The sequence below is a fragment of the Scyliorhinus torazame genome, chromosome 14 (assembly GCF_047496885.1).
Source record: "Scyliorhinus torazame isolate Kashiwa2021f chromosome 14, sScyTor2.1, whole genome shotgun sequence".
NCBI classification, from domain to species: Eukaryota; Metazoa; Chordata; class Chondrichthyes; order Carcharhiniformes; family Scyliorhinidae; genus Scyliorhinus; species Scyliorhinus torazame.
The window spans coordinates 140,700,767-140,727,903 of NC_092720.1; the positions used below are offsets into that span (position 1 = coordinate 140,700,767).

General features: G+C 46.1%; 1 protein-coding gene across 3 annotated transcripts in view; it reads right to left on the reverse strand.

The window, feature by feature from the left end:
* LOC140390075 (ephrin type-B receptor 1) overlaps positions 1–27,137 on the reverse strand; it is a 741,967-nt gene that overhangs the window by 165,353 nt on the left and 549,477 nt on the right. The window lies entirely within an intron of this gene.

The window sequence follows — 27,137 nt, forward strand, 5'->3', positions numbered from 1 at the left end:
CTGCTATTAATCAGAATGCTTGATACATCATTCTATATCGAGTCTGTTTTTTCCTTTGAACCTATGAGATTTTTTTATGAATCAGGGCTCCTTGAATCAGTTTCACACAGGAGTCCAGAAGGGGAATTGAGGGCCTGCTAGGTGTTTCCACTATGTGAATCTCTGTGCTCCTTTACTTCCACCTCATTGTAAAAAAACAAAAGCTGGAAACACACACGTGTAAGTTAGCATCTGCGGTGAGAAAAACACAGCTACTAAATTGAAAGCAACAGAACTGTAACTAAAACACATACTGCTATGAATCATTCTTTTCTTTAAATAATTTTGATTTTATTCTTATTTTTTCCAATTAAAGGGCAATTTATCGTGGGCAAACCACCTACCCTGCACGTCTTTGGGTTGTGGGGGTGAGACCCACACGAACATGGGGAGAATGTGCAACTCCACACAGACAATGACCCGGGGCCAGGATCGAAACTGGGTCCTCGATGCAGTGAGGCAGCAGTGCTAACCACAATGCCATCCGTCATCTAAATCGAGTCTGTCAATGTGCTGGTTCCATTAGAACTGAAAAATCAGAGATATACGGACATATTTATGGGACCAGAAACATGTGTCACAACACAGCAGGTTGGCTACAGTGGAGATAATGTCACGTCAAGTCAAGTTTTAGGTTCTGTTTATTACAGAATCGAGGTGTTCAATAACATCATTCCACTGGGTTTTTCCTCTCTTTGTCAGTTGGCTATTTTTAATATACCGTCTTCTGCCTTATTTTTCTGATCATATTGATAAGTGTGCCCACACATTCCAGTTCTAATACACTCAGAATATTGGCCCATCTACTTTCGCTCCACAGATGCTGTTGTGTATCTCCAGCTTTTTGGGCTTTGTTTCAGATTTGCAGCTTTTCTTTATTTTATTCTAGCCTCCATCTCGTCAAGAGTTCCCTATCATCCTTTCCCTCTTAGACACATACTAAACATTCAAGTTTATAAATTTTTCTCAGCTTGCAATGTTTGTGCTGGTGTCAGATTTTGCAAGATGATGTTGTGACACATGCACATTCTGGTTTAGTCAAAATAATAATAAGGATTTAAACAGCTAATATTATGAAGACTGAATTTATGCAAATACTGTCTCTCCTGGATTATTTCCAGCAGCATTTATATGTATCATGTATGTGTCTGCCATCCAGAGAGCTGAGATTGCTACTCTAAATTCAGGAACTGCAAGAGTTGCCAGCTCTCTCAGTTCTCCTTGTTTATGCCAGCAGCTAACAATATCTACTGTAGCTTCATGACTATGTGCGCTACATGTCTTTGTCCATTCGATTCTGGACTCTGATTTTTGTTGCCTCAACCAAGGCGAAAGCAATACCCCTCATGATGCACAGAAGGGTGTCCGTTCAAAGGGAAAGTCATAGAGTCATACAGCACAGAAACAGGGCCTTCGGCCCACCCGTGTCTATGCTGTGATAATATTCTTTAACCTCTTCATCCTTTCCACATATTAAATCCTGCTGTACTGTAAAATTAGCTTCCATTAAATCTGCCTCCAACACCTGTGGCATCGACAAGATGCGCTGCAGTAACTCACTAAGGCTCCTTCGGCAGCAACTTCCAAACCCATGACCATTACCAACTAGAAGGACAAGAGCAGCAGATACCTGGGAATGCCACCAACTGGGAGTTCCCCTCCAAGTCATTCACCATCCTGACTTGGGAATATATCTCCGTTCCTTCACTATTGCTGGGTCAAAATCCTGGGATTCCCTCCCTAGCAGCACGGTGGGTGTACCTACACACTTGGACTGCAGTGGTTCAAGAAGGCAGTTCACCACCACCTTCTCAAGGGCAACTGGGGTGGGCAATAAATTTTGCCTTTGTTAATGAACCCATATCTCGAGAAATAACACAGTAAAATAATCGTAACTGAAGTGAGACCAAAATATTTTCATGGATTGGTGGCCTGGCCTTTAATTGCCAAGACCCAAAATTCCGGAATTCCCTCACTAAAACTATCTGCCTCTCCTGTTCTCGCACCTCTGATCCTCAAAAACTCTCTTTGACCAAGTATCCAAACTCCTGACCGAGAATCTGTGTATATGGTTTATTGCCTTGTCTTATGTCCCAGAATCAGAACCACAGAATTGTCATGGTGCAGAAGGGGGTCACTGGCCCTCTGAGCAGCCTTGGGAAGTTTGAAGTACATATAGTATCTGTATGGTGCTAAATAAATACCAGTTGTCATTGTATTGCTCCAAAACATCTGTGTGCGATTCCATGTTGGAATTCCATATTCTGCTTTTTCACCCTTTCGAGCAGAATCCCTGAACATAAACCCTCCTTACTTTTGACATATGGTCAATATTTAATGCCTGATTTCAGCCTCTTGAAATTAGAGCCTGATCATTCAGAAGTGATGCCAAGAAACACATTTTCCACAGAAAGGCAAATTGAAATCTGGAATCAATCCCTCAGAAGGCTATGGATACCAGGGCAGAGTTGAAATTTTCAGGACTATTTGTTTGGTATTAAGGGATATGGAGTAAAGGGGGATAAATGGAGCTGAGATCCCAATTAGATATGATCAAGTGACTCACATAATGGGCTCGAGGGCCTGAATGGCCTCCTGCTTGATTTGTTATGTTCTTGGTGTAACATAAACGGCTTCCTTGTGGTGCACTTGACAAAGGAAGGTTCACACGTGGAGATAACTTCAACACGTTTATTAAACTATTTACACTTCTATAACCCGGGTTCGACACTACTGCTAATCCTACTATAGCTACCCAGACTGACTAACCAGCTGCTGTAATCCACGTGGTGGGTGTAATATTGAATCAACTCTGTGTCTATACTCACTGACTGTCTCCACTGGAAAGAAGCAGATCATGTGTGTGGTGTCCTTTATATATGGGTTGGTGTAATGTCCCCCTGTGGTCGTGTCACCTCCGTGTGCATCATGAATGTCCATTGGTCGCGTCTATCTAACTGATCTATTGGTTGAGTGTGTGTGTGTGATGTTTCAGGTGCTCCATCTAGTATCTAACTAGCCACATTGATGCACATCACCACACTGCTGTTCCTCAACCTGCTGTTTGCACTTCCGATTTGGTTCAGAAATTATTTAGGGGGTGGTTGTGGAGGGGGGGATCCAGACAATCTGGGGTGGTGTGCTGAATTGCGCTGCAGGGGGGCTGAATTGCGATGCTGGAGGGGTTTGGCCAGCCGCCAGACTTCTCTATTGGGTCGCCCGCTCAAAATGGCATCCCAATTGCAGGAATCCCTCGCTTGGTGATTATATAAACTTGCATGGCTAACGATTGGGAATCGCTTGAGAGCACATCAGGTGCAATTCAGCTCCAGCAGGAGAACAGTCTCCCAAACCGAGAATCTTGCCCATTATCTCATTTGAAAAGTGCTAATGGTATAATTCACTGCTAATTCACTGAGTAAAGGAGGAATGCAGAGACAGTTTTTCTTTAATGTTTATTCACATAACCCAGAGGACACCATCACAACCTCCCTTTTCCTTCCGCCACACAGGTCAAAACCGGTTCTCACAGCACCGGGAACATGGGTTCAATTGCAGCCTTCGGTGACTGTGTGGAGTTTGCATGTTCTCCCCATGACTACATGGGTTTCCTCCGGGTGCTACGGTTTCCTCCCACATTCCAAAGATGTGCAGGTTATGTGGGGTTATGGGGATAGGGCAGGGAGAAAGCCTAGGTAGGGTGCTCTTTCAGAAGGTTGGTGCAGACTCAACGGGCTGAATGGCCTCCTTCTGCACTGTAGGGATTTTATGTTTTTATGGTTCTAAGAATGTTGTCCTATTCTCTCTCCAGTTAGTAGCAGCTTCTCTCACAGACAATGAAAGCATATGCTTTATTAGAACACAACTGCTGCATGAACATTATTGCAGCTTCGGCATATATAATTGTATGCCTCATAGGCTGAATGACTCAAGTGTTACACTGGCCTTCTGTGCCCATTATACATATGTTTGAAAATGTATTTGAAGGATTTGGGTATCATCAACAAGGCTGGCATTTATTGTCCATTCCTAGCTGCTATGATACAACTTAAGAGTTAACTAGGCCACCTTCACAGAGCAAATATGAGTAAATTACATTAATATGTAACTGGAGTCATGTATTGACCAGACTGCGTAAACAAGAATTGTTAACCAGTTGGATTTAGAGGGTCTTTTAAAAAAAACTGATTTCAAGTTTGTGGATGGTGAAAATTAATCTCATATTCTGCTGGGTTACTATTTGAGAATGAGAATCCAAGTCTCTCGATTACTGGTCAATAAACACAACCATCACATTAACGTACATCTCCCCGACCCACCACCCCAAAGTGGCTGCCTATCTATCTCCCCCCCCCCCCACCCCCAAGAGGCTCCCTGTGTATCTTTCTATCTATCATTTAAAGGACAAAAGAACCAGAATTCGCCCCTGCTGCAGACTCTGTGCCTGTGAGTGGAATGGAAACTTTGCCCCACACCTCTCCTCTCTCACTAAAAAGATACAAGTCTAGTAGTTCCCCCTACCCAGCTCTCCACATGGAGAGCGTGTGGTGAAGGCTGTAATAATAATCTTTATTAGTGTCACAAGTAGGCTTACATTAACACTGCAATGAAGTTACTGTGAAAATCCCCTTGTCGCCACACTCAGTGTTCGGGTACACTGAGGGAGAATTCACAATGTCCAATTCATCTAACAAGCACATCTTTCGAGACTTGTGGGAGGAAACAGGAGAACCCGGAGGAAACCCACGCAGACACGGAAAAATGTGCAGACTCAGCATGGATCGTGGCCAGGGAATCGAACCCGAGTCCCTGGTGCTGTGAAGCAACAGTGCTAACCACTGTATTACCGTGCCGCCCTGTAATGTTACAGTGCAGTTTTCCTTTTTTCACTTAAACAAGAACGTCTGTCTGCCAGAAACACATTCATCAGGCTGTTTCTCGCATTGACTGCTCAGCACCCGTGGGATGCAACACAAGTTATTTCTAAAATTGTCAATTAAAGTTTCAATTCATCGCCTTTATCTGGTCGATTAGTGGCCTCAGTGAATATAAAGAGGCACACTTGTTTTTTTTTCTTTTTACCGTTAAATGTCAGTAATTTTGCTGGTGGATGATAGCAGGTGCGAGGTGTGTTTAATCACTGTATGCAACTCTGAAGGTCAGGCTAGATTTTGTCAGCGTGAAATACCAACAGAGCAAGCTGGTAAGCAGAACAAGAGTACTAAAGGAAGGCAAGTGTACAAAACAAATGGCTCTGTCAGGGGTCTAATCATCATGTTGTCAAGCCTCGATCTTAGTATCTGAAGCCAATTGCCTGACATTTCCATCTGTGCATTTGTACCACAGGTAAACTATCTACAATCAGCGGTGATTACACAAGGAGCGCTGAGACAAGCAATATCCCTCATGATGCACAGAAGGGTGTCTGTTCAAAGGGAAAGTGCTGTGATAATATTCTTCAACCTCTTAATCCTTCCCACATATTAAATCCTGCTGTACTGTGAGATTAGCTTCCATTTAATCTCCCTCCAACACCTGTGGCAGCAGTGTGTACCATCTACAAGATACGCTGCAACAACTCACCAAGGCTCCTTCGACAGCACCCTCTAAACCTGTGATCTCTACCTCTGGAAGGATAAAGGCAGCAGATGAATGAGAACACCGCACTCTGCAGGTTCCCCTCCAAGTTACATACTGTCCTGACTTGGAACTTTTTCGCTATTGTTTCTTCCTATCGCTGGGTCAAAATCCTGGAACTCTCTCCCGAACCACACAGTGAGAGTGCCTTCGCCACATGGACTGCAACAATTCAATGGGTGGCTCAGCATCATATTCTCAAGGGCAACTGAGGATAAACAATAAATCCTGGCCTGGTCAATGACTCCCATATCTGGAGAAAATCCAAACTGGAAGTGAGATCAAAATTATTGCATTAGTTCATGGATTCAGCCCTGTAACAGTTGACACTGAATATTCAGCATGTCCAACACTCCCTCTCTCCTTGAAATAAATGACAGGAGTTGTCCATGAACAGTTTGTCTCGGCCCAGGCTCATGGCCATGCAGAAAGCTAGTACAACTAGCTATCTCATAATCAGGCAGCATCCGATCTTTACTGAAATTACCAATTTGTTTGGGGGGGGGGGGGGGGGGGGGGGGTGATGATTACTGGTTTAGAATCCAAGGAAAGAAACTAGGGAACTTTTAGATGGATAATGTACTAGTGCAGATGTTATGAAATTGTGTGCCTAAAGGAAGTTCCTAGAAGGGAGTTTCTTCCTTTGGGACTACATATCAGAAAATCACCATCTCTTCCACTCTACAGTGCTAATGCTCTTTGAGAGTCTCTCTTCATGGTATCCATTTGCTGTGTGATACTTCAAAACCTATCACCCTCGGAAGGGCCTACAGCCATCATATAGTTCAGTGGTTAGAGGTCCCACTGCAGAGACTTGAGCTCAAGATCTAGTCTTGGTTGACAGTCTCACTGCATTAGAGGGAAGGCTGCAATGTTAGTTCGTGCTGACTTTCAAATGCGATGTTCAACTGAAGACCTTCATCTCAGGCGAATATAAAGCTATTCAAAGATGAGCAGAAGTCTCCTGGCCAACCTTTATTCCTCATTTACAAAGTAGATTATTCGCTTATTATCACATCATTGTTTGTGGGTTCTTGCTCAAACTGGCTATCAAGTGTTTTGCAACATCCTGAACTTGTGAAAGACATTGCGTGCGATCCAATGGCCATGCTGCACCCAAAAAGCAGCTTGCCGCGGCGCAGCCTGGGCAATATAGGCTGGAAGATCCCGCTCCCGGGATCTACCTGACTTGCAACGTCTCGCAAGGTGATGTAAATCCTGCCCATTGTGGGCGGGATCACGTTTTAGAAAATCTGCACAGAAGAGCTACTTTCACATTAATATGCAGTTTCTCAAGGTACCCGAGGCGTTGGGATCTATCCCCTTCGCCTTGGACGAGCACCATTCAGCACAGGTCTCCACAAACATGGACCAGGCGCAACAGCACTCGTGGGGGTCTCGCAGGGGTTTGGAGGCCCCCAGGTACATACTCTTTGGGCAGGGTGGTACAGTGGCACTGCTGGTGCGATCTGAGCACCTGACACTGCCAGCCAGGCAGTATCCAGGTGGCGCTGTCAGGGGCACTGCCAGGTTGGCACTGTCAAGCTGGCATTTGTTGTGTGCTGGTGATCGGACCGGGGTGCCCTGTGCTGGGAGGGGAAGAGGAGGAAGCCTCTGATAGTGCGTTGGGGCTTGGGGGTCAGGGGTCACTTTGGGGGCCTCGGAGATTGGGACGTCATTTAAAAATGCTGTCCCGATCTCTCGCTCCACTGAGAAGCTCTGACGAAAGTAGGAAGGAACTTAAGCAAGGAGTCAGGAGGGCTAGAAGGGGTCACGAAAAGTCATTGGCAAATAGGGTTAAGGAAAATCCCAAGGCTTTTTACACATGCATAAAAAGCAAGAGGGTAGCCAGGGTAAGGGTTGGCACACTGAAGGTTAGGCAAGGGAATCTATGTGTGGAGCCAGAGGAAATGGGCGAGGTACTAAATGAATACTTTACATCAGTATTCACCAAAGAGAAGGAATTGGTGGATGTTGAGTCTGGAGAAGGGTGTGTAGATAGCCTGGGTCACATTGAGATCCAAAAAGACGAGGTGTTGGGCGTCTTGAAAAATATTAAGGTAGATAAGTCCCCAGGGCCTGATGGGATCTACCCCAGAATACTGAAGGAGGCTAGAGAGGAAATTGCTGAGGCCTTGACAGAAATCTTTGGATCTTCACTGTCTTCCGGTGATGTCCCGGAGGACTGGAGAATAGCCAATGTTGTTCCTTTGTTTAAGAAGGGCAGCAAGGATAATCCAGGGAACTACAGGCCAGTGAGCTTGACATCTGTGGTAGGGAGATTACTGGAGAGAATTCTTCGAGACAGGATCTACTCCCATTTTGAAGCAAATAGACGTATTAGTGAGAGGCAGCATGGTTTTGTGCAGGGGAGGTCGTGCCTCACTAACTTGATAGAGTTTTTCGAAGAGGTCACAAAGATGATTGATGCAGATAGGGCAGTGGATGTTGTCTATATGGACTTCAGTAAGGCCTTTGACAAGGTCCCTCATGGTAGACTGGTACAAAAGGTGAAGTCACACGGGATCAGGGGTGAGCTGGCAAGGTGGATACAGAACTGGCTAGGTCATAGAAGGCAGAGGGTAGCAATGGAAGGGTGCTTTTCTAATTGGAGGGCTATGACTAGTGGTGTTCCACAGGGATCACTGCTGGGACCTTTGCTGTTTGTAGTATATCTAAATGATTTGGAGGAAAATGTAACTGGTCAGATTAGTAAGTTTGCAGACCACACAAAGGTTGGTGGAATTGAGGATAGCGATGAGGACTGTCAGAGGATACAGAAGGATTTAGATTTTTTGGAGACTTGGGCGGAGAGATGGCAGATGGAGTTTAATCCGGACAAATGTGAGGTAATGCATTTTGGAAGGTCTAATGCAGGTAGGAAATATACACTGAATGGTAGAACCCTCAAGAGTATTGACAGTCAGAGAGATCAAGGTGTACAGGTTCACAGTTCACTGAAAGGGGCAACACAGGTGGAGAAGGTAGTCAAGAAGGCATACGGTATGCTTCCCTTCATTGGCCGTAGCATTGAGAATAAGAATTGGCAAGTCATGGTGCAGCTGTACAGAACCTTAGTTAAGCCACACTTGGAGTACAGTGTTCAATTCTGGTCGCCACACTACCAGAAGGATGTGGAGGCTTTAGAGAGGGTGCAGAAGAGATTTACCAGGATGTTGCCTGGTATGGAGGGCATTAGCTATGAGGAGCGGTTGAATAAACTCGGTTTCTTCTCACTAGAACGACGGAGGTTGAGGGGCGACCTGATAGAGGTCTACAAAATTATGAGGGGCATAGACAGAGTGGATACTCAGAGGCTTTTCTCCAGGGTAGAGGGGTCCATTACTAGGGGGCATAGGTTTAAGGTGCGAGGGGCAAGATTTAGAGGAGATGTACGAGGCAAACTTTTTACGCAGAGGGTTGTGAGTGCCTGGAACTCGCTGCCGGAGGAGGTGGTGGAAGCAGGGATGATCGTGACATTTAAGGGGCACCTGGACAAATACATGAATAGGATGGGAATAGAGGGATACGGACCCAGGAAGTGTCGAAGATTTTAGTTTAGACGGGCAGCATGGTCGGCACGGGCTTGGAGGGCCGAAGGGCCTGTTCCTGTGCTGTACTTTTCTTTGTTCTTTGAGCGGAGTTCCTTAGTGTAGACAACGGAGCTATGTATGGCCTTGGTCGCACAATCCCCGCTGGCGCCCCTTATTGAACACGAGTGGCGTTTTATAGCCATGTGTTTCTCGTCACTGTGACACCGGGAAACATGTGGCTAAACGCGCTCACTTTGTGACTTTGTTCCCATTTAGTTGCGCCCATTATATGCAAGCTTTCCTTCCTTTATTATCAGATAAATCTGTTAGGACACTAGGACTGAATATTAGAGTCCACATGGTCAATGGTTTACTTCATATGGGCATTAGGACTTCCAGCCACAAATGGTCAGGTTCCACAACTGCAATACAGGGTGGTACCTCATCTCAATGGATGTTGAAGTGCAATGAATTGGAATGCATCATTATTGCACTAGCTCCCAGCCCTGTGTACGATTGCCACCCATGCCAGGGAATGCTGAAAGTGCCCCCTGGCAAGTGCCAAGTGCATGCCAATGTCTCTTCCAGCCTGGCAATTTTACACATTTCTCCTGAGGATGAAAGGAGCTGGTTTGTGTACCTGGGGTATTCCGCAGCATTTAACACCTCTGAATTCACGAGGTGTGCCACCCAAACAAGTCAAATGATTGAATGTCTTTAGCGTTTAGCAAACCATCAGAAACATGTCACTGCTCTTCCACTGTCTCTGCTCTTCCACTTTCCTAAAATTAAAATCTTTGAATGCACTGTCAAGAAATAAAGCTTTTTTTCTGAGCTCAGGTCCCTTCAATGGAGTGACTTATGCATGCGCTGAGGAATGCAAGACAGTGCTGTACCACAACAGTGGTGGTCCAGTGACATGTGATGTTTCTACATTTGTTCTCTTGGAGTTGTGGGAGAAGGTAGACAAAACTTTATCAAAACATCAATTCAGGAACTATTTAACGATTTTACACTATCTTCATTTCTTTCCCTCTTATTTAAGACTTTCATAGAATTTTTTTTTACAGTGCAGAAGGAGGCCATTCGGCCCATCGAGTCTGCACCGGCCCTCGGAAAGAGCACCCTACCCAAGGTCAACACCTCCACCCTATCCCCATAACCCGGTAACCCCACTCAACACTAAGGGCAATTTTGGACGCTAAGGGCAATTTATCATGGCCAATCCACCTAACCTGCACATCTTTGGACTGTGGGAGGAAACCGGAGCACCCGGAGGAAACCCACGCACACACTGGGAGGATGTGCAGACTCCGCACAGACAGTGACCCAAGCCGGAATCGAACCTGGGACCCTGGAATTGTGAAGCAATTGTGCTAGCCACAATGCTACCGTGCTGCCCTTTGAGAGACATATATTGGAACAATAATGTTGCAACAGCAAATCAGGAAGAAAATTGCAAAGCTTGACATTGTTGTGATGGTATCTCACTGTGTGCTTCCAATGTGCTTGTTTCTGTAAAAGGGAAGGGAGAGGAAAATGGTAGATGGCACCCTAATAGTATAGCATGACCCCAAAACCCAGACCCCGATGGACCAAGCCTGGTAAATGAGATATCCTGCTAGCTTTTCGATTCAATCAAAAATGAGGAAATAGGATTTCCATTTTCAATTGATGTTTTTGAAGGGTAAGGATTCCATTTTGTTTCAAGTACACAGCTACAGTTGTTGCTGATAAATCCTTGATATTCATTGAATTATATAACACAGGAGGCCATTCACCCCTTTGTCTTTCTGTAATCTCTTGGAGAAAACCATCCATCAGTCCCAGTGCCCTGACTCAAAGCTCAGCAAATGTTCCTTTTTCAATTATTTCTTTCATTCTTTTTTGAAGGTTATTGTTGAATCTGCTCCCACCACCCTATTAGGCAGCCTATTTCAAGTCATAACAACTCACAGCATAAAAATAATTCAGAACAAAGAACAAAGAACTTCTGTAAAGGTCATTGTTTTGGTAGCTGGCACCCGGGGGTCCAAAATTCATTGCTTTCCACTTAACCTGTGTTATCAACATCTGTCCGTTATTTTACAATAGGTTTAATTTTGTGCCCACACAAAACCATCAGCTTTTTGAGTTTACGTGCACTTGTTTTACACTTTATTTTGTTTTTACTTCAACTACCTTGATGGGCAATTACATAGCTGCTGCGGTTTGATGAGAATTGGTTAAACACGTTGCAATGTGACTATCTGTTGACCGATAACAGGTTTTTATTATTCCTGGAACAAAATGGAACATCATTACTAAGCACTTGGAATGTGACGCTGCTTCATGAATAAACTGCATCACTCTTAGTCTCAATTATCAGTGTACAGACTATTAAAACCCCATTTCTGAATCCCAAAGATCACAGAAAGAGACAAGGGTCACAATCACTCATGGGTAGTAAATTACTGTTACTTAGCGTACAATATTACAGCATCGGAAAAGAATAGATGTTGCAAGATGGAAAATAAATCATATTCCAACGAACTGAATTAGAATAGGTAAGATTTATTTTGCGATGTCAATGAATTTCGAATATAAATACAATGATTTTAATGGATGCAAGTTTATTGATTGTGCTGTATAATGAGCAACAATGTTGATATGTTTGAAATTCAGCCTTTCTGTTTTTGCAGCCTCAAGTCTGATACAAGGGCAGCTCAGTGGCACAGTGTTAGCACTGCTGCCTCACGGCACCGAGGACCCGGGTTCGATCCCGGCCCTGCGTCACTGTCCGTGTGGAGTTTCCAACGTTTTCCCATGACTGTATGGCAGTCACCCCACAATCCAAAAAGATGTGTAGGTTAGGTGAATTGGCCACACTAAATTGCCCCTTAATTGGAAAAAAAGAATTGGGTACTCCAAATTTAAAATAAAAACGTCTGATACACATCCAGACCTATCACCATGTTTCGAAGTCTCCAAACCAAACTACTGAGATAGGTAAAACAAAAGCAAAATGTCACGGATGTTGAAAATCTGAAATATGACCAGAAAATGCTCGGAAAACTCAGCAGATCTGGCAGGATTCATGGAGAGAGAAACAGACAACAGTTCTGAAGAAGACTCAAAATGATAATGCTGTGATACTTGCAGAATTACTCTCTCGATTTACAGGGAAATGCTTTAATTATCCAATTTAAAAGAATTCAGGCCCAGATTATCAAGGGCTAAAAACCTAAGAGATCCACGTATGCCCAACTGCCTTAAATTCAAACAAATAAAACTGATCCGGGCAGCACGGTGGCACAGTGGTTAGTAGAGGTCCCAGGTTCGATCCCGGCTCTGGGTCACTGTCCGTGTGGAACATAGAACATAGAACATAGAAAATACAGCACAGAACAGGCCCTTCGGCCCACGATGTTGTGCCGAACCTTTGTCCTAGATTAATCATAGATTATCATTGAATTTACAGTGCAGAAGGAGGCCATTCGGCCCTTTGAGTCTGCACCGGCTCTTGGAAAGAGCACCATACCCAAACTCAACACCTCCACCCAACACCAAGGGCAATTTGGACATTAAGGGCAATTTATCATTGGCCAATTCACCTAACCCGCACATCTTTGGACTGTGGGAGGAAACCGGAGCACCCGGAGGAAACCCACGCAGACACGGGGTTTCAGACAATTTGCACATTCTCCCGTGTTTGTGTGGGTTTCGCCGCCACAACATAAAGATGTGCAGAGTAGGTGGATTGACCATGCTAAATTGCCCCTTAATTGGAAAAAATTAATTGGGCACTCTAAATTAAAAAATTTTTTTAAAACCGTGCCTCCTACCAGCACATCCATCCATCCGAGTCACGGAGCATTGCCTTGCAGAGTTATCTGCAGCTTACTGGGAAGAATTTCAGTCAAAGTGCCAGATACACAAGGCCCCTGCAGTTCTGCTGCCCAATCCCATCCCTCACTCCCCAGCGGGGCGTGGTTTTTTTGGCGGCGGATATCGCAGTGATTTGCATGACTCACACCCTCCGCTGCCGGGAAAACCGCTGCTTTCATATGCACTCACCGGAGTTACCCAAGGCGTGGGATCTTACCCCTGCGCCTCGGAGGCGTGAGCGAGCATCAGATAGTACTGATCTCCACAAAGGGAGAGCAGGCATACTGGCATTTTCGGGAGTCTCCCAGACGATTGGGGGGGTCCAATGTGCTCGGGTTCTGGATAGGATGTTACCCTGGCACCTCCAATGGCACCCGGGCCCTGACAGTGCCCCTGCCAAACTGGCAGTGTCACCTTGGCACTGCCAGGGTGCCCAAGTGGCACTGCCATGGTGTCAGGCTTGAAGTGCCAAGATTCCTGGGTGGCATTTTGCCTGTGTCAGGGCTCGGGGTGCCCTGCCCATATGAGGTGGAGTGCAGGTGGCTCCAGGGCTACCTTATAGGCAAGTTGGTGCATTTGTGGGGTTCGGAGGCACGGTGGTAGGTCTAGGGGTAGTGCCTGATCTCTTCCTGCAGTGGTGAGCAGAGCTCATTAGTACAGGAAGCGGGACTGAGTGCGGCCTAGGCGGGGCATCTTCACTGAGGCCCGAAGTGAAGCAGAGTCCCATTGAATAGTGTGTCTTTCTCGACACTTCAAGTGCCAGGAAACACCAGGCTAAACACGCTAAACACGGACTTTGTTTCAGTTGCATTAAATCACACTCCATATGAGGAGAGAGCCATGGAGCTCGCAGGGGAAGAGCAAGAGCGGGCTTGCACTTAGAGCGAGGTGCCTGGGAAAGAAAGTGAGGAATCACTGCACCTTCATCCAGATGACCAGTCTCAAGTGAATTCCGTGTAGTCCAAACCCTGACCAGACCACATCCTAAAATCATGTCCCTTTCATTCCCTGGAATGAAGAACTTGTTGTATGAGGAACGGTTGAGGACTCCGGGTCTGTACTCATTGGAGTTTAGAAGGATGAGGGGGGATCTTATTTAATGCATTTTGGAAGGGCTAATGCAGGTAGGGAATATACAGTGAATGGTAGAACCCTCAAGAGTATTGAAAGTCAAAGCGATCTAGGAGTACAGGTCCACAGATCACTGAAAGGGGCTACACAGGTGGAGAAGGTAGTCAAGAAGGCATACGGCATGCTTGCCTTCATTGGCCGGGGTATTGAGTATAAGAATTGGCAAGTCATGTTGCAGCTGTATAGAACCTTAGTTAGGCCACACTTGGAGTATAGTGTTCAATTCTGGTCGCCACACTACCAGAAGGATGTGGAGGCTTTAGAGAGGGTGCAGAAGAGATTTACCAGAATGTTGCCTGGTATGGAGGGCATAAGCTATGAGGAGCGATTGAATAAACTTGGTTTGTTCTCACTGGAACGAAGGAGGTTGAGGGGCGACCTGATAGAGGTATACAAAATTATGAGGGGCATAGACAGAGTGGATAGTCAGAGGCTTTTCCCCAGGGTAGAGGGGTCAATTACTAGGGGGCATAGGTTTAAGGTGAGAGGGGCAAAGTTTAGAGTAGATGTACGAGGCAAGTTTTTTACGCAGAGGGTAGTGGGTGCCTGGAACTCACTACCGGAGGAGGTAGTGGAGGCAGGGACGATAGGGACATTTAAGGGGCATCTTGACAAATATATGAATAGGATGGGAATAGAAGGATACGGACCCAGGAAGTGTAGAAGATTGTAGTATAGTCGGGCAGTATGGTCGGCACGGGCTTGGAGGCCGAAGGGCCTGTTCCTGTGCTGTACATTTCTTTGTTCTTTGTTCTTTGTTCTTATTGAAACTTACAGGATACTGTGAGGCCTGGATAGAGTGGACGCGGAGAGGATGTTTCCACTTGTAGGAAAAACTGTGTAGCAAGCAGTGGACACAATCTCAGATTAAAGGGACGATCCTTTAAAACTGAGATGAGGAGGAATTTCTTCAGCCAGAGGGTGGTGAATCTGTGGAACTCTTTATCGCAGAAGGCTGTGGAAGCCAAATCATTGAGTGCCTTTAAGACATAGATAGATAGGTTCTTGATTAATAAGGGGATTAGGGGTTATGGGGAGAAGGCAGGAGACTGGAGATGAGAAAATATCAGCCATGATTAAATGGTGGAGCAGACCCGATGGGCTGAGTGGCCTAATTCTGCTCCTATGTCTTATGGTCTTATTGCAAGGACACCAACCAAAGAGCCTGGTCTTTCTACCAGCAGTGCCCCACCTCCCAGGCTCAACACCACGTCGGAGGAGATCTCAGAGGAGAACACCGATGAAGTGTCACAGCTTTCACCCGCACCATTGCAGAGACACAAACCTCGGTGAGCGGTCTTAGTAAACTGGATTCTGGATCACTATCTGGTGAGCACCACACTGCTAATGCAGATCAGGTGGAGGCAGGAATGTCCAAGGGATCGGACAGTCAGAGGTCTGCTGGATGCCAGGACTCAGCTGTGCCCCAGCAAGGTGCCATGCCTCTGGACGCATTCGGCCCTCAGCTGCTGGAGATGCAAAAGCAGAGACGGTTTTTCAGGGACATTCCCGTGACTCCTAGGCCGAATGGAAGAGGCCCGCAGCATGTTGTCGCAGGAGATGGTGCTGGCATTGCGTGAGACCCAGGCCAAAACTGCATAGGTGGCATCTGCAGTGGAAAGCTTGGGGCAAGAAATCAATCCATGATGAGGGGAACTCCAAAGCGTCCCTGAGGATCTGGATCAGGCCTTCAACTGCACGGTTCAGAACAGAGGCGGGCCTCCAGGACTGGAAGCACCAGATGATGTTGAGGCTTCTGGAGCTCACTCCAACTGCTCCTCCATTCTCTGGAATAATCCAGAGGCCCACAAGCACCAGGAGGGAGGAGGACCCCCAGAAGACCCTGGGAATGACCAGCCAATCTGAATCCCTCCTTCCTGAGACCAGCGCAACTCAGGTGTAGTGGGCAGGACAGGGTGACGCGGCAACATAAGTGCCACCCGAAAGTAGGCTGGAGCCTTCCAGATTTTGGCCTTCCAGAGATCGCTGCCAAAGGGATCTCAGGTAACAGGTGAGGAAGGAGCAGGCTGCATTCACCTCCGAGATGCATCCAGGGAATACACCTAGACGTTATGGGAGATTTAGCAAGTGTAAGGAATAGTAGGAGCACAGTGTGGGCACAGGTGAAGTTAGGCACAGGTAGTTGGGAGTCATTATCACTTGTAACATCAGCACATGTCACTGAATTAAATATTATTGTTCTTCACCACCTTAACACCGAGGTATCATTAACCTTCCTCCAATGGCCCGGCGCTTCTTCCCATCAGGACACAGTTGTTCTCACTAGGCCTCAATGCCTGCCAGATGATTAGGCCCTCTCAGAACCAATGTTTAATTGGCAGTAATCGGACTCAGGCATTATTCTGTGAACCCTAGACCCTTGCCCCTAATAAGGACATAAGAACTAGGAGCAGGAACAGGCAATTCAGCTCTTCGAGGCTGCTCTGCCAATCTATACAATCATGGCTGATCTCATCTTGGTCTCAACTCCACTTTTCTGCACATTCTCCATCACCCTTCAACCCATTGCTAATTAAAAATCTGTCTATCCCCTCCTTAAATTTACTCAATGCCCTGGCATCCACTTCACTCGAGGGCAGTGAATTCTACAGATTCAAGTCCCTTTGAGAGAAGTAATTTTTCCTCATCTCAGTTTCAAATTCCTCTCTAGAGCGAAGGGACAAAAGAAAGTGAGACAGAACCTCACTCAGACGTGCGCAGAGGAGTCAGCATGTTGGCAACGACAGACAGGAGTCGGACATAAGTAGTAGCTGAGGAGCATCTCAGACCATTCCTCACTGGGAGCCATCATCACCCTCCTGAAAGGGCATCAGGCACTCAAGGAATCCCCAGCCCCAACACCCTGATGAATAAGATATCTGCAACCATCATCTCCTGGTTGAAGGGGGGTCATAACATGCTTGGGGGAAGGGGAGGGGGAGAGTTGCACTATCGGACAACATGCTGGTCCTACTCCATGAAGCAAGAGGCGCTGAGGGCATCTCTACCCCTCCTGCCCATGCATACCACCACCCCATTCCAAAATCTTGCTGGAGCAAATCCCGTTTTTGGCCTCTCGCAAGATTTAGTGGCTTCCGCCTGCAGCTAATGCACCTGCTGAATCCCACCCGAAGACTCGTCAAGGAAAATGCGAATAACAATGAAAAAAGGCTAAAGACGAGCTTGTAAAGTAAGAAAAGAGGTTGAACAGAATTTAAAAACTGATGAGGGATAGTATGAGGAGGAAATTTAGAAAATAAATTACTGGAAATGATCAAGTATTTTCCGAAATCTCAATAGAAAGGGAACGCTCTTTAAAGCATGTTTATACCTTTGAGGAAGCAATTGTTAATTTAAAAAATGGCAGAGATAATTCTTTATTATTTGTACCAGTTATTACTATAAAGAGGATGTCGGAGGGGGTGCGCTTTGCAGTAATTAATTACGAGATGAGTGATAAATTGATGGGGAAAAGGATGATTTTAGATAAAGTTAAGACTACAGGAAAGCAAAATGCCAGAGCTCAAGATGATTCATCCTGGGGTCCTGATGAAGTGAAGAAATTGAAGAGGTTATAAAAATTACAACTCATCCTCTATTGAGTGCATTTTTATGCCTTAGAGCTAGAGGTACAAATGCCAAGAATGATTTGAAAAATATCATCAGTTCTGATGAAAGGTCACTCAAATTGAAATAGTTAACTTTGTTTCTCCCCATATTGCTGCCTACCCCACTGCGTTGTTCCAGCATCTTTGGTTTTATTTGAAAAATGGAGTCTTGCTTTGATAGAACAACTTAGATTATAGGAAGATATAATCAAAATATTTAAAATTATGGAAGACTGTAGTCTGGTAGCCAGATGGAGACTGTTTTCAGTAGTTGAGGGGGATTGAATGAAGGGCTAATACAATGTAAGGCATTTAAAACCGAGGGCAGAGAGAGAGGTATGAGACTGTGGAATTTGCCTCCTGGGTTAATGGTTCAGGCAGAAAATTGAGATTCAAGATTAGATTGGATAGTGTATAAAGGAAAAGTGGTTGAAGGGATTTGGTAACAAATGATTAAATAAAATTGGGACTATTTGATTGTGTGAATTCGGCCCATCGTGTTTGCATTGACTTTCCAATTGAGCAACTCACCCAGATCCATCCCTAATTTCTCCCTGTAACCTGCACATTCTTCCTTTTTAGATGACGATCTAATTCCCTTCAGAAAACTTTGATTGAATCTGCTTCCAACACACTCTCAGGCAGTGCATTCCAACTGTGGAGGGTGATATGGGCTGAATTACCTGTTTTGGTGTTGCCGTTTCTATGTAGTTACACATATAATTCATCCGATGAATGAAATTAATGGACAAAAACAAATCTGATGCAGCACGAACAGGAGATCCTCATGACGCAGATTTCCTCCAGGACTTCACTCAGGCAATGCTTGCATTCAAGAAGCATAAAGTCCAAAGCTCTACCTCTTCAACAGTATGAGGGACAAGGAAGATAGTTGACTACATTGAACAACACATTGTTAAGCAGCATGGAGAAATGGGGACTGCACTAAGGAGAAAGAAAGCTAGAAACCCGTTTAAAAGGAACCAGTTTCAAGAGAGGAAATCTCCCAATTTGCCAACTTCAGCTTGAACACTTAAAGCTCCTCTTTTCTGTCTCTCTGACACATATGCCCACCCACATTTGAAGTCTTTCTAATTGGCATTTAGTGGAAGGTCTGACAAAAATAGTAAAATATCCGGCAGAGCAAAATGACTCAGGTATTACTTGCCAAAGACAGCACTTTAAAGGATTCAGTCCAATATAGGTTGACTTATAGAATTGTATTATTGCATGCATTTTATTTCACTTCAAAGCTTCTGATAGTTCAGGTGATCCATGTCAATTGGATGCTAACTGGTTTCAATATGAACATATATGAGTTTTGAGCACAGTGACTGAGGACTGATGACAGCTTTGACTGCTTGATTAAATTAACTCAACTTGGGTGGTATGAAGTCATGATTTCACAAGGAATGTGGTTATATTCAAGTCCAAGCCAAATTAGTCTATGTCCTGTCAGGCAAGGATGATTCATAATGGGTTGATGGATTGGAAAACTTTTTAAACTATTTCTTGCAGAATTGGCAAGCATAAAGAATCAAAACAACAAAAAAAGTCAGTGAAGCCTGAAGAAAAATCTACAAAAAGAACCTTTGTCTCAGACATATAAATGTTAATAATTGAGAACACTGAGAAATTCCCTTTTGCCGCAAAGTTAAGACCGGGGGGATCTTTCCTAACTGAAAAAGACCTACCAGTGATAGTATTATGGGCATTTACTATTACATATATTATATACATACTATTACATATACCCATTTACTATTGGATATAGTCTGACCCCACAGAATAGTTCTGGATTCAGCACGACAGGCTATTTCACTTGGAGCGGACAATCCGGGAAGAAATGTGGCCATTTCACATTGGGGTGCAGCACAGGTTGACTTTCAAGATGTCGAACCTAAATTTTGAGGAAGTATGACTGGTATTTTATGAAATGAGTTTGATTTAAATCTTTAAAAGCCTTCATGCATAATGCTTAATCAGTGTAATCAAGACAGGTCAGCCTTATTTAAATTTAAACCTTTTTTGTATACATTGTTTGATATTCGATTGACGGGTCCGATGTGCCTGAAATGGTGCTGTTTCTTTCTAGCCCATTTGCTTCATCAGAGGAAAGTATTTAATAATTTGGAGGGGAGAGCTTGAATTCAAGTCATTCTGAGCTATGGGATATAATAAGGACCAGAGTTCAAGGTGTCTCGGCAGCTGAAAGCAAGTTATTTTTTTGATATAATTTAGAGTACCCAATTCTTAAGGGTGGCCAATCCACCTACCCTGCACATCTTTTGGGGTTTGTGGGGGTGAAATCCACGCAGACATGGGGAGAATGTGCAAACTCCACACGGCCAGTGACCCAGGGCCGGGATCGAACACGGGTCCTCGGTGCCGTGAGGCAGCAATGCTAACTACTGGGCCACCATGCTGCCCTCGCAAGCTGTAAATTAAAGGGGAGGGTGAAAGATTAAGCTAAACAGCAGTATGCAGATTAAAATGTTGTACTTCTTTGGGGCCTGATTTAATTTTTTTTTAAATCAGAGTCTGTTCTAGGCAGCATTAGTGGGGTCGTTCCCAGTGCCCCTCTATCTAATGGGACTTTGTTGCTATTTCAGCCCCCGGCGGGAACACCCCCACGAGGCCTCACTTAGCATTATTTCCTACTCTGAGGGGCTCCAATGAGCAGAGCTCCTCAGTACAGGAGGAGATTGGGGAGCCATTTTTAAATGGGGGCTCGATCTTTCAAACACGCCCTACGACCCCCAAGCTCCCACAATACCCCAACTCACCTATAAGAGAGTCCTCGGCCCACCACACCTCAACTCACATGGGCATAGCACCCTCGGGTCCAATCTCCGGTGTGGGCAAAATGCCAACCTGGCACCATGGTGGTGCCCCTGCCAGGGTTACACTGCCAGGATGCCAGGCTGGCAGTGCCTAGGTGCCAAGATCATTGGCGAATTGCTACAGTGTATCTTGTAGTTGGTATATGCTGTTGCCATTTACAAAGAACAAAGACAAATTACAGCACAGGAACAGGCCCTTCGGCCCTCCAAACCTGCGCCGATCTCGATCCTCTATCTAAAACTGTCGCCTATTTTCTAAGGATCTGTATCCCTCTGCTCCCTGCCCATTCATGTATCTGTCGAGATACATCTTAAATGATGCTATCATGCCCGCCTCTACCACCTCCGCCAGCAATGCGTTCCAGTCACCCACCACCCTCTGCGTAAAGAACTTTCCACGCATATCTCCCTTAAACTTTTCCCCTCTCACCTTGAACTCATGACCCCTAGTAATTGAGTCCCCCACTCTGTAAAAAAGCTTCTTGCTATCCACCCTGTCTATACCTCTCATGATTTTGTAGACCTCAATGAGGTCCCCCCTCAACCTCCGTCTTTCTAATGAAAATAATCCTAATCTACTCAACCTCTCTTCATAGCTAGCATCCTCCATACCAGGCAACATCCTGGTGAACCTCCTCTGCACCTTCTCCAAAGCATCCACATCCTTTTGGTAATGTGGCGACCAGAACTGTACGCAGTACTCCAAATGTGGCCGAACCAAAGTCTTATACAGCTGTAACATGACATGCCAACTCTTGTACTCAATACCCCTTCCGACGAAGGAAAGCATGCCATATGCCTTCTTGACCATTCAATCGACCTGCGCAGCTACCTTCAGGGTACAATGGACCTGAACACCCAGATCTCTCTGTACATCAATTTTCTCCAGGGCTTTTTCATTTACCATATAGTTCGCTCTTGAATTGGATCTTCCAAAATACATCACCTCGCATTTGCCCGGATTGAATTCCATCTGCCATTTCTCCGCCCAATTCTCCAATCTATCTATATTCTGCTGTATTCTCTGACAGTCCCCTTCACTATCTGCTTCTCCACCAATCTTAGTGTCATCTGCAAACTTGCTAATCAGACCATCTCTACCTTCCTCCAGATCATTTATGTATATCACAAACAACAGTGTTCCCAGCTCAGATCCGTGTGGAACACCATTTATGCTGGTGGTAGAAGGAGTGAATTCACTCCTTCAACCCTAGGTGGCACCAGCAGCGCCAGGGTGCCTACCTGGACAGAGGTCATCCACCCGGGGCCCTTTGACCACCTGGGTGACTCCCCAATGCCAATCCGTGGAGACCAGTGCTGAACGGCACGTTTGGGGTAACCTAGGCGAGGCTGGTAGGCCGTTCAATCCGGCGGTTTCTAAACTCACTGAACTATGCAAGTCTGGACCCCTTCCATTGTGGGCAGGATCTAGGTAACGCGTCTCATGAGATCTGTTTGATCTCGAGGCATAACAACCACTAGGAATCCCGAGAGAAGCCTCTCTCAAGATCTACCGGCCGTGTCCCCTCAAGATTCCGTGGTTTCTAAAATTTATGGTTAGTTTTATCATTTTGTGCAGAAAAGTCTTTGAGATGCAGACATAGATGAAAAAGTCCATGCCTGCATGCAACAAACCCTAGATGACATTCAAACTTGAGTTGATAAGTGACAAGTAACATTGATGCACCACCCATCTCGAAAAAGAGATAGCCTCGCCACCAACACTTTACAATAAACAACATTACCACTGCCAAATTGTCTAACTACAACATCCTGGAGTCATAAATACTATGGCTACTGGAGCTGCCAAGAGGCTGGAATTCTGCAGCAAATGGCTCACCTCCTGGCTCTCCAAAACCACCACAGATTCACCCCCACAATGTACAAATCAAAAGTATGATGGGAGTTACTCCACTAGCCTGGATGAGTGCAGCCACAACCATTCTCAGGAAATTCAACGTCACCCAGGATAAAGCAGCCCATGGATCCACCTCATTAAACATTCGCTCCTTCTACCACAGCGTAAATGGCAACAGCATATACCAACTACAAGATACACTGTAGCAATTCGCCAAGGATATTTTCACTGCACCTTCAAAACACTGGAAGAAAAAGGGCGACAGGTACATGTGAAACACCACCACCTGCAAGTTCCTCACATCCCATCCTGACTTGAAAATATATCACCATTTCTTCATTGTCCCTGGGTCAAAATCCTGGAACTGCCTCCCTAATTGCATTGTGTGGGTGTATCTACACCAGATGGACTGCAGCGGTTCAAGGAGGCAGCTGACCACCACCTTGAATGAATGGTTTCAAGTTGATTTTACTTGCAAATGTATAGTTAAAATATGAGAAACAGAAAACAACTTGAATAATGGCGGGATAGTTTAAATAGTTGATATCTGAAGTACAACAATGACACTTTGCTGGATTAAAGTGCAAATTTATATGGGATTACAGCGAAAATGAACAGTGATGGGTGTATTAAGTTGTTGCACCTTTGCTAACTGATAACTTGTGAAATCAACTTTGGTTCCATGATAACATTCTGACCTCTGAGGCAGAAGGTTATGGGTTTCAAAGACGTGGGCGAAATTCTCCGGAAATGGCGTGATGTCCGCCGACTGGCGCCCAAAACGGCGCAAATCAGACGGGCATCGCGCCGCCCCAAAGGTGCGGAATGCTCCGCATCTTTGGGGGCCGAGCCCCAACCTTGAGGGGCTAGGTCGGCGCCGGACGAATTTCTGCCCCGCCAGCTGGCGGAAAAGGCCTTTGGTGCCCCGCCAGCTGGCGCGGAAATGACATCTCCGGGCGGCGCATGCGCGGGTAGTCAGCGGCCGCTGACAGCTTCCCACGCATGCGCAGTGGAGGGAGTCTCTTCTGCCTCCGCCATGGTGGAGACCGTGGCGGAGGCAGAAGGGAAAGAGTGCCCCACGGCACAGGCCCGCCCGCGGATCGGTGGGCCCCGATTGCGGGCCAGGCCACCGTAGGGGCACCCCCCGGGGCCAGATCGCCCCGCGCCCCCCCCCCCCCAGGACCCCGGAGCCCGCCCACGCCGCCTTGTCCCGCCGGTAAGGTAGGTGGTTTAATTTACGCCGGCGGGACACGCATTTTAGCGGCGGGACTTCTTCCCATCCAGGCCGGAGAATCGAGCGGGGGGGCCCGCCAACCGGCGCGGCGTGATCCCCGCCCCCGCCGAATCTCCGGTGCCGGAGACTTCGGCAACCAGCGGGGGCGGGATTCACGCCAGCCCCCGGCGATTCTCCGACCCGGCGGGGGGTCGGAGAATCTCGCCTCAGAACCTCAAATCTAAGCGGTCACTGTGAGTACAGTGTTGAGGCAGTGCTGCACTGTCAAAGGTTATGGATGAATTGTTAAACCAATCTCTCAAGTTGGCATGAAAGATCTATTTGGCAGCATTTCAAATAAGGTCATAGACAATTCTTATCCTCCAGTTAACATCACTAAAACAGATTATCTGTGATTTCTGGGAGGTAAGTTTCTCCTTTAAATAAATTTTTTTTAAAAATTCTAGTGTTTAAGGTGGGAACAGGAAGTCGACCCGCGGACGTCTGGAAAGACCCTCACCAATAAATTCTGGTGGAGAGGAAACCCGAGACACTACACGTGTAGTGTCTCCCACCCGCCCTCCTCCTCTAACCTAATAATAAAACACTTTGGTGTGAGGTAAGTACCATATTTTATTATTGTTATTAATAATTTTTTTTTTTTATATATATATAAAAAAAAATTTAATTTAGTTGTTAGCCAGATCTTGGTAGAAAGTTAGAGGAATGGCAGGGAAGGGAGTGCAATGTTCCTCCTGCAGGATGTTTGAGGTGAGGGATGCCGTTAGTGTCCCTGCTGATTTTACCTGCAGGAAGTGCTGCCATCTCCAGCTCCTCCAAGACCGAGTTAGGGAACTGGAGCTGGAGTTGGAAGAACTTCGGATCATTCGGGAGGCAGAGGGGGTCATAGATAGCAGCTTCAGGGAATTAGTTACACCAAAGATTGGAGATAGATGGGTAACTGTAAGAGGGACGGGGAAAAAACAGTCAGTGCAGGGATCCCCTGCTGTCGTTCCCCTGAGAAACAAGTATACCGCTTTGGATACTTGTGGGGGGGGGGGGGACTTACCAGGGGTAAGCCATGGGGTACAGACCTCTGGCACAGAGTCTGTCCCTGTTGCTCAGAAGGGAAGGGGGGAGAGGAGCAGAGCATTAGTAATTGGGGACTCTATAGTCAGGGGCACAGATAGGAGATTTTGTGGGAGCGTGAGAGACTCACGTTTGGTATGTTGCCTCCCAGGTGCAAGGGTACGTGATGTCTCGGATCGTGTTTTCCGGGTCCTTAAGGGGGAGGGGGAGCAGCCCCAAGTCGTGGTCCACATTGGCACTAACGACATAGGTAGGAAAGGGGATAAGGATGTCAGGCAGGCTTTCAGGGAGCTAGGATGGAAGCTCAGAACTAGAACAAACAGAGTTGTTATCTCTGGGTTGTTGCCCGTGCCACGTGATAGTGAGATGAGGAATAGGGAGAGAGAGCAATTAAACACGTGGCTACAGGGATGGTGCAGGCGGGAGGGATTCACATTTCTGGATAACTGGGGCGCTTTCTGGGGAAGGTGGGACCTCTACAGACAGGATGGTCTACATCTGAACCTGCGGGGCACAAATATCCTGGGGGGGAGGTTTGTTAGTGCTCTTTGGGGGGGTTTAAACTAATGCAGCAGGGGCATGGGAACCTGGATTGTAGTTTTAGGGTAAGGGAGAATGAGAGTATAGAGGTCAGGAGCTCAGATTTGACGTCGCAGGAGGGGGCCAGTGTTCAGGTAGGTGGTTTGAAGTGTGTCTACTTCAATGCCAGGAGTATACGAAATAAGGTAGGGGAACTGGCAGCATGGGTTGGTACCTGGGACTTCGATGTTGTGGCCATTTCGGAGACGTGGATAGAGCAGGGACAGGAATGGATGTTGCAGGTTCCGGGGTTTAGGTGTTTTAGTAAGCTCAGAGAAGGAGGCAAAAGAGGGGGAGGTGTGGCGCTGCTAGTCAAGAGCAGTACTACGGTGGCGGAGAGGATGCTAGATGGGGACTCATCTTCCGAGGTAGTATGGGCTGAGGTTAGAAACAGGAAAGGAGAGGTCGCCCTGTTGGGAGCTTTCTATAGGCCTCCAAATAGTTCTAGGGATGTAGAGGAAAGGATGGCGAGGATGATCCTGGATAAGAGCGAAAGTAATAGGGTAGTTATTATGGGAGACTTTAACTTTCCAAATATTGACTGGAAAAGATATAGTTCGAGTATATTAGATGGGTCGTTTTTTGTTCAGTGTGTGCAGGAGGGTTTCCTGACACAGTTTGTTGACAGGCCAACAAGAGGCGAGGCCACATTGGATTTGGTTTTGGGTAATGAACTAGGCTAGGTGTTGGATTTGGAGGTAGGTGAGCACTTTGGGGACAGTGACCACAATTCGGTGACGTTTACGTTAAGGATGGAAAGGGATAAGTATACACCGCAGGGCAAGAGTTATAGCTGGGGGAAGGGAAATTATGATGCCATTAGACGTGACTTGGGGGGGATAAGGTGGAGAAGTAGGCTGCAAGTTTTGGACACACTGGATAAGTGGAGCTTGTTCAAGGATCAGCTACTGCGTGTTCTTGATAAGTATGTACCGGTCAGGCAGGGAGGAAGGTGCCGAGCGAGGGAACCGTGGTTTACCAAAGAAGTGGAATCTCTTGTTAAGAGGAAGAAGGAGGCCTATGTGAAGATGAAGTGTGAAGTTTCAGTTGGGGCGATGGATAGTTACAAGGTAGCGAGGAAGGATCTAAAGAGAGAGCTAAGACGAGCAAGGAGGGGACATGAGAAGTATTTGGCAGGAAGGATCAAGGAAAACCCAAAAGCTTTCTATAGTTATGTCAGGAATAAGCGAATGACTAGGGACAGAGTAGGACCAGTCAAGGACAGGGATGGGAAGTTGTGTGTAGAGTCTGAAGAGATAGGCGAGATACTAAATGAATATTTTTCGTCAGTATTCACTCAGGAAAAAGATAATGTTGTGGAGGAGAATGCTGAGCTCCAGGTAAACAGATTAGATGGCATTGAGGTAAGTAGGGAAGAGGTGTTGGCAATTCTGGACAGGCTGAAAATAGATAAGTCCCCGGGACCTGATGGGATTTATCCTAGGATTCTCTGGGAGGCCAGGGAAGAGATTGCTGGACCATTGGCTTTGATTTTTATGTCATCATTGGATACAGGAATAGTGCCAGAGGACTGGAGGATAGCAAATGTGGTCCCTTTGTTCAAAAAGGGGAGCAGAGACAACCCCGGCAACTATAGACCGGTGAGCCTCACGTCTGTAGTGGGTAAAGTCTTGGAGGGGATTATAAGAGACAAGATTTATAATCATCTAGATAGGAATAATATGATCAGGGATAGTCAGCATGGCTTTGTGAAGGGTAGGTCATGCCTCACAAACCTTA